The sequence below is a fragment of the Haemaphysalis longicornis genome, unplaced genomic scaffold, assembly GCF_048455015.1.
Source record: "Haemaphysalis longicornis isolate Haplotype H1 unplaced genomic scaffold, Haemaphysalis longicornis Haplotype H1 scaffold_17, whole genome shotgun sequence".
Taxonomy (NCBI): domain Eukaryota; kingdom Metazoa; phylum Arthropoda; class Arachnida; order Ixodida; family Ixodidae; genus Haemaphysalis; species Haemaphysalis longicornis.
Window position 1 is genome coordinate 9,307,125 of NW_027526276.1, and position 11,065 is coordinate 9,318,189.

The following is an 11,065-nucleotide window of genomic DNA, read 5'->3' on the forward strand; positions in this document are numbered from 1 at the left end:
AAATCAAGATTTCTGCGCACGAAGATTATATGTGCCTTAACCCCCTGGACGAGTATAGATTTCGACCATATAACTGGCTTTTTTTCGGAAACCGGTTGACTGTCTCAATCCCGGCACACAACAGAAAACGCAGAGCGCTACGTTTTGGGTCGTTGTTGCTGGTCTCGTTGAAGACGTAGTGTAGGCGAGCACAGTCCGTTGGCTAGGCGTACCTTTACATGCCACTAAAAGATCTGTCGTACCCGGCCAGCCAGCGCATAGGCATTGAGTTAACTTTCATGCTGACTCTTTATGAGATGAGAGATAACATTACGTCGTGTGTTTCAACGGCATTGTTGTATGTGACAAGGGTGGCTCGGTAGCGTAGGTACAGTTCCGGTCGACTGGATACAAATTTCCTGTTCTTTTCCTGGGCTGGCAACACTGAGTCAATTGCTCGCGATCTGCTCCGTCTGAACTGCAGCGTGGGTGAGGGGTTGCTTGCCATGCGTGAACAAGATGTCGAATGTTCCACCATCGCGCGGTGTGTGGGAACTGATTGAGGACGATGAGCACCCGGGACAGGCTCTGTTCCGCTACATTCTGCTAGCTGCTCGCTCGTTGCTGTATGATGCGCCTATTTTCCGACATACAAGGGTGCAACCACAGGCTTTGTATAGGTAGGTTACTAAAATACCTAGCTGTTTTCAGTACAGAAACCCTACTTTGGATAGTAGTGGCGGATCTAGAACTGAGTTATTCAAAAAATTGTTAAGTGGGTAGTTGCGTGCCCGGCAAAACCGAAACCTCTTCGTGCTCGCTGACCACGGTTAACGGCAGCGGTGATTTCCGCAAACTTTCGTGGTTTCGGGTGGCTTCGGGGCTGGACAGACATGCGACGTATGACTGCCTCCAAGAAATTGGTGTGGTTCGCTCTGCCCGGTGCCCGACATGCCGAACACTCATGCTTGCTCTTTTTCTGTGTCGTGTTGACACCCCATTGTGTTTCTTACTTAACAGAATGTTTCAGCTTACGCTGAGTGCCCAAACCAAATCAAGAGATTGGTAGCTTTCTGTTGTATGTGGGAGCATTTGTTTTTTAACGGCAGTCAGGTGCAAGCTTGCCGACAAAACCGCTGCGCGAAACAGCTCCTGTTGTGGCGCGCTAGTAAATTTGCTATGCAGCACTTGCAGCATGAGATGGTTGCACCGGACGCAGGCTTTCTTTCATCGTTGATCGATATGCCGTCATTACCATCGCTAATAACACCGCGCAGGCCTGTATAAGCACATATGAAAGTACAACCCATGTGTTTGCGTGGACGGGAATAGTATATGTCGAGATGCAACGGTGGAAAATACTGGGTGATGCGGCTTAATATGCCTCGACGTATGGCCCTAGATTTGAATTTATGTGTGAGAATTCTTGTTCCTTTCCTGTTGAGTTTTGCGTGAGAACTCGGGCGACTGAACATTGTGCCATATACATTAGGGTAAAGCGCATTTGATGCAGCGGACTCTTTTTTTCGTGAACCAGTGTGCGTCTAATATTCTTTCTTTGAGGAGCACATTGCATATATTGTGTGTTCTCTCAAACTATGTAGTGGCGAAATACAGGGGTCTTATCTATAATTACACCTAATAAATTTTTTTTAGCAGGTATGTTATGACATCCCCCATTTTGGTGCGTAACGCGGCATAACGCCGTTAGTGGGGACACGCTACTACAAGCACGGCCCCCAAAGTGCTCCTCGGTTCATGAGGGCCACTGTCAGTGCTACATAACAAGTCGACGCTGCTGGAACCTGAAATGCGCGTCACATAGCTGGTTTGGTTTGAGAGGCGTAACGGTAAAGGCTTTCGCTTTTTATTTGGACAGCTATCCTTCTCCGCAAATATCTCCATTCCTCCTTTTTCTAATGAGTGCAGTTGCCTACGCGCTTCTCTGAATACTTCTTTGGTGTACCTGTGCCTGTCAGGGTAGCGCCACTGTGTTCAGATGTTTTAGTTTTGAAGTTGGGTTCTTCAGATCTTCACGTTTTGGCTTTGCCAACTCAATGCCTTCTGCAGCCTTGCTGCTGTGATTTCGGGATCTGGCAGGCGCCTCCATGAGTGAGCCTGGGTTGCGTTTAATGTGTGGGTCTTTCTGATGTGCTTCTTGGTTATCATGCGGGATTTGATAACCTTTATTCAGTTGTCTGTTGCGCATGGATCTTTTATATTGTACAAACCATGAAATCGAGGCAGCTCTTTAGATTACCACCCGGCTTTTCATTAATCTTATAATTCTTCATCTTCGTTGGAGGTAATGACACTGTCTGTTTCTTGCATTATCCATTGTCGTGAAAGCTGTTGAAAATTCCTGTGTGCCAACGGACGAAACTGGCACCTCCTCTCTACCAATTAATCCATCCGTAAATAGTTGGTAGGAGGCAACCGGTTGAGAAGCCTATGGGATCGTGAGGAGCTTTTTTCAAAGGCGCCACGAAACAATATTTTTGTTGAGACTGTTATTCTTTGCACTGCCTTTTCATTGCTTTTTGCGACGCCAATCTGCTTGTGCGTGGCCCTTTTTATAATGTAGCTGTGTGAATGCTGTTACAAGTGTGTAGACATTCGGTCAATTATAAATGTGTTCAATAGGATGGAAGCTTGAAATTTATCCGCGCTTTGTGATTCATCCAGGACGACAAGCTCTTGGATCTCGCATTCCAGTTACTTTAAATTTGATGGTTTTAAATTAGGCTTTCCTCAGAAAAAAACAGCTTTCTGATGAATGGTGTCTACACCTTTATTTCTGAATTAATTTCGCCAGTGTCTGCGGTGGCCTCGTTGCGGAATAAGCTTCGACGTTGGCAAAAAGAGCCTCCATGCGGATGATAGGCGTCGTTAAGGTTTTCGGGTCGTCGAGAAAAGTCATTATAAAAGAAACTCGAAGCTGTTTCTTCTCTTGTCCCCGTAAGGCGTTCGGCAAAAATAGGCAGCCTGTGGGGGGGCGTCTGATCAAGTAACCGCTTTTCGCGCCCTCAATTCTACCTAGGCTCTTCCTAATTCCCTTTGTCAGTCAGTGGTTAGGGGTAACAGATCAGTCCAATGGCAGCCACACTACTCGTGTCATCATTGTGGTTGGTTTGCACTCAGTTAGAGTGAGTATTTTTTTTCTGCTGTTCATGGCACCATTTTGTAGAATCCGAGTTGCGGGTGGGGGACATCATTTATTTTTTATTACGCCGGCGGAATGGTGGCACGATAATAGTGAGAGTAGGAGGCAGCAGGCAATAGCCTCCTCTTCTCTCTCAAATATTTTTAATATTCAGAAATTAGTTATTCCGCTTTTCTTTTAAATAAATACATATGCCTATTCTGGGGACCATACTGTTGAACAGTTCGCCAGGAGCTACACAGGATGCCGGGGCTGGATTCTTAGTGGACAAAAATGTTTCTTCAAATCAAAGTACTACATTTGGCCGGAGTTGCAGGATAAGGATGGGGCTGTGAACGTTCCCTAGTATATCAGTCCTTGTTGAAACAATATATTGCACCGATCTAATCACTTACACCGCTAATGGCTATCGGTTGTGCTTTTCTGTTTGGGGAGCGATTACTGAGCGCGAGAAAAAGTTGCAAGATATGTTCACCTAAGGTACTAGGATCTTCTGATGCAATAAATTTATGTCGTGAACCTAGATATAATCTATTACATTTGCATATGGGCTCACGTGTCTCGTTCTACGATACCTCGTTGATCTTCCCTTCATGTTCCGAGGCATAGTAGTACCTTACTGGAATGAGTGGAAACTTGGGCAAGTGCGATGCGGCCGTTTAAAGAGTGGACGTTGTTTGGAGTAAGCAACCGGCGGATAGGTCTCCCAAAAACTTACATCACCTTTCCTTCGGGAAAAAAATAATGCTCGTGCGGACATGTAGTCTGGCAATCAACAGAATCGGGGGTTATCGCCCTTGGAAAAAAGGTGAATTGCATGTGAGGTAAAAACGTGTCTTCGGGCAAAGTAAACGTGCGAGCAAGAAAGTGCTCTGCGAGTCAATACTCCTAAGAAATTCCGCAAAGGGCTTATCAATTTTTCGACGAATCTCAATGTTGTGCATGTGTTGCGCGTTCACGTTGCAGACACGGAGGGAGGGGTTTTTTGGTTCGACCGCGGAGGTATTCATAATAATCAATATTCGCACACCTATCACGTCGTCATGATCATGTAAATGCATAGGCATATGCCCACAGCGATTCATTCTAAAATATTAGGGATAAGGTTGAAGCATCATTCGTTTAACTACGAGGAGAACGACGCAAGCGTTCTATCGCATCTTTGCATGGTTCAGTAGCGACTCCTTCGTGGCCATTGTGGGCATATCTAGGGCCGAGATTTTCCTAATAAGTATGAACATTCAGCTATCTAACACTACCTCTTCCAAAGTCATGTGGGTAAATTGTACAAATATTATTTCGAGCACTTGGATTTGGAATGCCGAAAAAACAGCTAGCCTATAAGCATCACCGTAGTGGATGCGGCTCATTGATCGGAACCACCTGGCACTCTTTACCCTGCACCCAAATCACAGCAGACGACGTTTTCGTGTTGGCCTCCACCAGGAAATCAGCTACAGTGTCTGATATCGAACTGACGTGGCCTCGGCTCCAAGCACTTCCTTCTCCAGCTTTTTACCCATTGGTTTTCTGCACATACCACGTATGTTCGAACTTCGGTGTTTCACTTTTGCACGGTATTCTTCAACAGCTTGAATATCATCTTAAACCCCCTAAGAACCCTGGATATTTCCAGCGGTTTCTTTGAATCCTCGATGGCATGAGCAATCTTGACTCCGATATTTTACAAATATATACACGCGAAACCTTAATTGACAAACTTGAAGTGTAGTCGCAGTTGCCTGAACTCTAGTCAATAGCACTGGTTGATATGGCTAGTCTATCAGCAAAAGTTATGAGCCAAGGTTTTTGGTGAATGTACAAAGTTAACGAATATTTTAGGTAGTGTCTATTACCGCGGCTACCGTGAGAATTACCGTCAAAGATTTCTCACAGCAGTCACCTTTTATTGGCTAACCACGCTACGCGAAGATTTGATGGGATAAATACTCCCTAAAAAGCCGTATTTGCAGCTGCCCCTCTAGCGGTATGGTGCACTACTTGGTTTTAAACGATGAGGCGCAGGTTCGAATTGAGACATCGCGATGTTTTTTTTTCTTGGTTTCAGAATTTCTCGGTCATCTTCATTTTGTTTATACCGTTTTTATAATGGTTTTACTCTATCAGGAGATCGACGCAGAGTACTTCCAGAATGGGTTGAATTACGGTTAATATTGGTTTTGTTGTGTGTAGTTGAGCTGAATTATATTTGGTTTGTTGCAGTAGGGCTGGATTTGTGTAGGTTATGACCTGGTCGCTTAGGTTACTCTTGGTTTAGTAAGGTTATGTTATGGTGGGTTACGTTGGGACGTAATATATTTCAGCTAATTTTAGGTCAACCAGCTTTTATGGAAACTGTCGTGAGAATTTTGCAGAGGGAATTCTCATGGCTGCTGTGGGAATAGATGCAGCGTATTTTTCATTCAACATTAGCATTGAGTAGTTGGGCATACTGTCTCACCAAAGCAGGTTCAGTGCTCTAGTGTTTGAAATCACCTATTTAAAACCAGGTCATAAAGTTCATCGTTCGTAAAATTTTTCTGTCATCCGCATTTTTCAAGGAACCTGAGTAAATTAAACCCATCCAAACGGCGAGGCAAATGGTTAACATGCCACATCATGAGTGAACTGCTGAGCCTGCGTAAAAAATTTACCTCTCTAAGTTGACTATCTACATGCGCCATTTCGCACATTTTCTGAAAAGGTGGCCGGGAAAGTTGTAGGTATGACTAAGCAACTTCTAGAAGATGTAGGCCATGTTCGCACGCTTTCAGGTGATTTGTATTAATTTACCCGAAAGGTGCGTTAACGGCCTTTTCCCATCGCAGCATTTTGAGTTTTATCACAAAAGAGCGAGGATATTCCCCTTGTAAAATTTATCACGGCGAGCAAGACGCGTGGTGAGAAAGAGTTGGTACTTACTGTGGAAGAGGTCAAAATAAAAGTTTAGTTCACAAGGCGTCTGTTAAAGGCACGTATTGTTCTCTTATCCTTTTCGTTAAACAAAGAAATGCTGCAGAATAATTCCCAACATGATTCATGCGGTAATCCTCAAAAGCGCTTTTCTTATGTAAAGTAAACCTCCACGCAATGCAAATCAGAACTTGGCTAATTTCTTATGTTCCATGTTCCTATTGGATCATATACAGAGTAGAATTGATGTTGGGGTGCAAATAAGAAATCTCACAGCATTAAAAAAAGTAGGTGGTGATGTTGGCCTGAGAACCATGTCGGTGGCAGTACTACTATATCCTTCGACGTAGCTCAGCGGCTAAAACGCTGTGCTGCTGACTACAGGTTCTATACAAGGCGTGGGAGATTTTCTGGTGGGCCGAAGAACGAAAACGATTATCTATTGACATTTCAATAGGTAAAATATGTCCGGGCGGTTGTTTTACGCGTACTTCTCTATTAAGGTACATCTAATCACCTCAGTATTACAAGTACCCAAACATTATTTTTTTTGCTAGTGAAAAAAGGTTAGAAAACTGAATTTCACATTGTCAAAATTTTACACGTGTAAAAACATCGGAAGCCCTTGCCTACTATGCACCTCATGGCTCATAAATAGCTTGAGCGCGTGAAGCCCCAGAATTTCAAATTTTTAATTCTTAAGAACTCCCGTTTAATAAATATGTAGAACGCACAAAATTACATTAGCATTACCTGGTCTCATAGCTACGAACAAAACCACGTATATTGTACAAAAATCATTGAACTGTCTCTATCAAGTTGGCCGAGCAATATGTAGTTTCGTGTAGGTTTTTTTAATGGGGTAATGTATAAATTAAAAAAATAAGTATCCGTATCCAATGAAAGCCGTAATTGTTAAATAAGGATTAAAAATTGGTCAAATAGATGATGTGAGATGATGGGCGTAACCCTCCTTGTATAGTTCTGCACAAACGTAACACAAATACCACCATTGCCGCGATGTGATGGTGATCATGTTTCAATACCGCGTCGGTAAGCTTGCGGCGGCTGGTGTTGGAGATAGGTGGTGCGGAGAACGCTTCCAATACTTCTCCTGTGGCTGATCATTTCGTAGAAACCGTGCCCATTAGGCTACCATTTCTGTTTTGCTCGGAGATTTCGGCGCACGATAAAGATCCCCAGGTGGTCAAAATTAATCCGGAGCCCTCCACTACTGCGCGCCTCATCGCCTCCGTTGCGTTGGCGCGTTAAACCCTACAATCAATCATCAATCAATCTGTTTTGCTCGGAAGTGTGTTCTCGCGCGGCCCAACATATCGCTAATGGTTTTATTACGGTAACTTGAATTTCCCGACCATACTGCTGCACCTGGCGCACCCTAATAGTTTCGTCTGTAGGCTGCCCGTCTAACAAAATGAGGGTAATTAGCATTCTGCTGCTTTTGAGACAACTGGTATAGGAAAACTTCATGCAGAAGTAAAAATGAGGTAGTCTGACTGTAAAATCACTATTATGCTGGAGAGTGGTGCACCGTTGTGCTGGGGCGGTTGCAAGCATATATTGGTGTTCAAAAAGCTTAGAAGAGCCTCTTTAACTAGCGTAAATTCTACGAGGACATCGTGCACTCTCGAAGGACGCAAGGCAATGTGTGTGTCAGCTGGTTCGAGCTATACGTGAGCATACTGAAAGCATCAGACGGATTTAGTTGGGCATGCGCCGGCGTGGAGAATAAACCCTGAAAATGCTGGTTGGAATGGCGCATGCGCATTACGCCATGCATTCACCGCAACGATGCATTTCTATGCACGGAACCGCTTCGGGCGTGCGTATTCGGGGGTGTTTGGGCGACGCTTCAGCTGCTCTCGCAAAATATTGATTCGGCGAGAGGGCAGGTTCTGAAATGGCAACTTCTCCGGTTGCAAGAGGGGAGGTTGCCGGTGCTGCGACGACCTAAAACTGGGACTGTCGCGTGTTTTTCTCGGCAGGTGACGACGTCTTATTTCTAACTGGCTTACCCTCCGGCCAAAAATGAATGACCAAGGGCATGTCCACCCCAGTGGCTGTGAAAGCAGGAGACGGTGTTCACGTGGGTGTTGCGGTGGTGGAATGCGGGCAGTGTTTGTGCGGAGGCCTCCGTTTCGGGGCATTCAATAATCCCACAGCCGCCACCGTCCTAACCTTGGGTGCGAGCCAAAATTGCTGCAATACCTATGTGAAACATCAAGGGTTTGTAGTTGGTCTCCATAAACAAGCCCTAGTAAAATGTACCACTCTATCTAAACTTGGTCACGCGTAGTAAGCGTGATAAACGCTGCTTGGTGTCGCAAACTTCTTTTTGAGCACCACGTGACTCACAATACGCGTTGTTCTCTACCTTCCGATCGTGACATCGGTCGAGAAAACCCACAATCGCTTTCTTTTACTCGTCATGCAGGATTGTATGCGTTTGAACCGGAAAAATCACGCGTAAGACAACCCCGCGCCGGCGATCGTGCCTCTCTTCATCACGCATGTGCATATCGGGATATATATACCCAATGGTGCGGTGGGACAGGTTGCTGCATGCAAGTGGGACCCAGGCTTCCTGTGTTTCTTTTTTCTTTTTTTACGCAAATGCATTGAAAGGTGGTGGCTGGTGGCGCTCGCTTCAGTTATTTTGGCGGGAAAACGTAGTTAGAGCCGTTGGAGGCATCGGCCCAAGCAGGCTCTTTGAGCGTCGTGTCTGCCTGCCATTCGAGTGTGTGCTGTGCGGAGTGCTCGCTTTCTTGGGGTAAACAGTGGCGAAGAAGGAACAACGCGATGCGTAATTTGGCATCGACTGGCCCGTGTGGTGAGCCGCGCGGTAGATGCGAGCTAACACCGACTTTCGGCTGCCGGGAAATTTCGGGCGACACGGTGAACTCCACTTTTGTTTCCGGGTGGCGTTGTTAAAGTGGGCAGTCAGCTGTCATCCATGGTCACTGGGAACATCAAGGTAAGCAAATTATTTACTGATATCTTTGCTCGTTATGTATCTTAGAACTATTTTCGGAATAATCACACTTTTATTGTATTGTGTAGGTCTTCCTATTGACCTCGGAACGTCGCAAAGTGCCAGCCCTAGTTCTCTTTGAAGCTTCTGTTTCACACGGGTCAAGCGGTCGGCCGGGAAATATGACCATAAATAAGGAACCAATGCGTTTCTTGTTGTCGGGGCTGCGAGTCGTTTCTATCGTTCCACCGGCCTCGGCGCCTCGCGCTAATCACCTTTGGCTCACTGGAGATAAATTTCGCGGCCGCGCTCACGGTTCTCCTCGGTTGCCGTTCTCGGGCGAGGAGGCGCGACAACTCCGGTGAAAAAGCCGCCTGTTCTCTCCGTCTCCTGCAGAGCACCCAGAAAACGATGAAAAATGTTGTATACCGCAATTCACACAGTCGACGTGCACATTACGAAGCGTTGAAAATTGTGTCCCATTGTACAAAGACGTGCGTATTTATGCTGTACATCGAGGCAGCAGTTTGTGTGTTTTATCACAGTTCGAACACATCAATTGACAGGGTGTTCCATCCATCATTCACCAAGATATTTAAAAAGATCAGTAACGGCGTAGTGCGAGGAAAACCTAGTGTATAATGTTTCCAGTACAGTGGAATAGCGGCCAGCAATTTTTGTGTTAATGATATTTCATTAGCCATTTGTAAATATTTTTAAAGCTTGACATATACTGTCCCAATCAATAAAGTGTCAATTAGGCACTTGTAGGAACCCCGGATAGACATCTGACTGCGGTATTTTAACGGACGAGCTTATTGCGTACTAATTTACTCTGAATGATACGGAAAGCCTGCGAATTAGAAAAAATAACACGTGACTGTGCTTTAGCCCGCATCATAAAGCAGTGCCCTCGAACACGCTCCCTCTGAGTAAGCCGGAATACAATAAACAAGAAAAAGATACAATAAACAAGAAAAACAAAAAAGAAATCGCGGCCGAGTTTGTGCCTCCTGGCGCATGCGCCCATCGAAACTTGCAGTTGCTGCTGCTTCCATGTATGCCATCATCAAGGTAATGCGCTGCCTCTTTGGGTGTGTGACAGGCACAGCAGTTATTTCAAACAGCTTATTTGAAAGCGGTGGTCAATGAAGCGGGCGGGCCGCAACTATACTGTACTTAAAAGTATATGCACTAAGTTTCCTTCGAGTTACGCCGTTGTTGTTTTTCAAAATCTTATTGTATGATAGCTGAGACTCGGTGCATAATAATTATATTGAAGCAGCTTTTTATCTTTTCCAGGCTTCACCCGTGGAAATAGTTTACCGGTGCAGTGCATGACGCGACCACAAGCAGCTGGTACGCTGCCGAACCCAGAGATATCGTAAAGTTGCAACTCGACACGTACCTGAAAAAGCTTTGGTGTTGTGTCTGTGTGCGTATTACATAAAGAAAGTTACGTATCCCTCTGCTTTTAGGCAGTTACAAGGATTGCTTCAAGTAGCAATTAGGCATGATGGCATCGAGAAATTCCATGGGTGCTCGAAATGGTACGTCATTTGCTAATGTAATTACACTTCGTCTGAGTTAAGGTCATTCCAACACTCACGGGCTGCTTCAAAGCGGCATGAATGTTCATCTGAAGCCTATTTTATAGTTCTTGTCTTTATGTCTCGGATTTTTCTGTATGGAAGCATTCTTGTAAGTTATCGTGAATAAAGAAGTTTCGGCCAAATTTAAAATGTGTTCAAATTTCTTGTTTCCCTTGTCCCTCAGCTTTGATTCAAAATCTCGACCTTCGCAGCAATCCTCACAGACTTTTTCACTTATTTTATTCACCTACGTATAGATAATGACGCTGAAAGAGTGCACATCAGAAGCTTAACTGCATGGGATTAGTTTGTTACACTTGCTCAAGATGCTTTATGAACTTTTGTCTTCCACCGCCTTCAACGGCGCTCAGTTTTATCAACCGAAATCCAGAGGCAATCCTTAACCCCCTTATTCTGTTAACACTA